General features: G+C 31.0%; 1 non-coding gene across 1 annotated transcript; it reads left to right on the top strand.

Annotated features, from left to right (window-relative positions):
* The first annotated feature begins 329 nt into the window (after window positions 1-329).
* On the top strand, window positions 330-403 carry Trnat-agu (transfer RNA threonine (anticodon AGU)). The gene has a single exon. It is a non-coding gene; the product is annotated as a tRNA-Thr (tRNA).
* The last annotated feature ends 2,105 nt before the right edge of the window (window positions 404-2,508 follow it).

Here is a 2,508-nt window from a genome sequence, read left to right as displayed (position 1 = left end):
TGCACACAATTGTTATCTAGATTAAAAGTTCGAATAACGATAAAAAAAATCAACCAACTATTCGATGTTTTCCAAATGGTTTAGACTGTGATGGTTTGAAATGTTCTGATTTAATATGTACTGGTTTAAATTCTTATTATTTCCAGATTCGCACTGAAACGTTTAAATGTGATAAAATCACAGGGTAAAAAGGACCGTATTTTGAGTCCGGTGTACATATTTAATTTATTTTATCAAAAGAAGAAACTAGAAAGCAAGATGAACTTACAGCAGCCACTGCTGTGAGGGAGGCGCTTATAAGCCAGAATTGCAACCCCTTTGTCGCCAACGGCGCTGTGGCTTAGTTGGTTAAAGCGCCTGTCTAGTAAACAGGAGATCGAGAGTTCGAATCTCTCCAGTGCCTTTTGTCGGTTGAAAATGTTTTTGTATTTTTTTTCTCCAATTTTTCTGCTCCTATTACTGTAATCATTTGGTATATATATATTCGTGCCGTTTTATAACCCTTTCTGAGAGGGTACCCCGATGTCACCCGATTATGTAAATAGAGATGCCTCTTTTTAATTAAGCGCGCCCCTTCGGGTATTATTTACAACTTAAATGAAACGTGCAGTGATTTAATAAACATAATAGATCAAAGATTATATAAAAAAAAATGATAATAAAAATAGTATAAAAGTGCATAAGTTATCATGGTAAATTTATAATATTGTAATTTGGATTAAATATATAAAACAATCGTAAAAATTAAATTTATGCGCAATTACACTATTTAGATTTCAATAATTTTGTTAAATATATATTAAAGTTGGCAAGAAGATAAAAACAAAAAAAATGTGAGAAATTGAGATCACATTGTATAAAAACAGTAAGAAATAACAAAATAAAATTGCCTATTAAAAACTATGAGATATAAATTGTTATTCGTACAGTTAATAAAATAGTAATCAAATGTTTCAAGGTCCTTTAATATAAAACATACTAAAAAATGTGATGGCTGTAATTTTAAATTGTTTGGCTGTCTTTAACTTAGTTTTTACAAATCTGATTAACATCATTCATACTCATTAGTATTTAAGATGTCAATTAGAAGTAGTTTCATCAAAGCTTAGAGGTTTTATGAATTTCACAAAATTAAAATAACAGTGTCATGTAAGAATTCATAATAATGATGTATGGATTACAACAAATATGTTAATACTACCCAGGAGCTTTAAAAATTAGTAACTAGAACTGTTTTAACTTAATATTTGTGTATATTTGAGTTTATTGTCATCTTTTAAACACTTTAAAAACACTTTTTTAACCTATATAATTTTGTTTACTTTTATTGTAAAAAAAAATCACGTCGTGTGCATCTCGTAGTATAATTTTAGATAAAAAATAATAACAAAAATGCCCAATTTTTTAATCTATGTCTTAAAAAATAATACGCAGCAAGTTTCGACACATTTGGTCCATTATCGAAGTATCTAAATCTAGGTATGTCCATCGAGAGATGGAAACTGGGAGTTTAGGATAAAACTACAATAATTTTGGATATCAATAAATATTATTATTTATTGATTTATAAAGAAATTAACAGTGTATAATAATTAACAATATGGAATCATGGCATGTCTTCATGATTCACAACTGTAGTAACAAATTATTCTCTGTATATTTTATTTTTTAATACATAAGCCTAAATGAAGTATGTACTTCGATTCTTGTGTTAACATTTTTACAGTGTATTTATGAGTGTAAATATATCGTTCTGTGCATAAAGTTTTTTAAAATTATTTTTATTAAACAAGTTCGATATTTATATAGTACATATTATCAACACAACCAAAAGCACAGGACGATGATTTAATTTAGAGTAAATTAATAATGTACAGTTATCTACGAACTTAAAATCGCTCCAAATGTTTCGATGTACTCAGCTTGACTAACGATTGAATCGCTCTGTAATGGACACCGTTTAATATATTTTTGATAAACCCGATCAAGACTTCGGTGCACAAAATTGCCGTTTTAGTGGGAAACTCCAGCGAGGCATTGAACGTGGGATGCTCAATATTTTCTTTTAGCGCGGTATTGATTAGCCAGTGTTCATCGATTTCGATCCTCTGTAACGATTCGGGCGTGTGGTTGTCTGAGTCGATAGTTGTAGAGCTGTGGGTTTTCTTCAATTTTTCGATCACCAGTCGCTGTAAATCGGCAACTGCTGCAATTCCTCCCACGGAATACTTTTTGGGCAATAGTGTTTCGCTATTGTAGAGACGACTATTTTCCGGCAAATGGAAAAAAACACACCAATCGTTGTAGGGCGTGAAAAGTCGTTTGAGCTGTTCGTCCCAGTTGTTCGTATTTGTACTTTTCAACTTCTCCAAGAAATCATAAAAGATTCGCAACATCATCGTGTCGAACGCTAACATCACGTGTTTGTGGAAGTCCAAAAGAGACAAGGCGTACTTTCCAAAATTCGGCGAGCCTATATTGTCATTCCTATAGTCACAAAAAAAAATA

Source organism: Adelges cooleyi, unplaced genomic scaffold, assembly GCF_023614345.1.
Source record: "Adelges cooleyi isolate 19-005CV unplaced genomic scaffold, UGA_ACOO_1.1 ACOO_flye_CR_arks_rails_tigmint_CR_PRNA_394, whole genome shotgun sequence".
NCBI lineage: Eukaryota > Metazoa > Arthropoda > Insecta > Hemiptera > Adelgidae > Adelges > Adelges cooleyi.
Note: the sequence above shows the minus strand (reverse complement) of the source record. Positions and strands in the feature narration are given on the sequence as shown.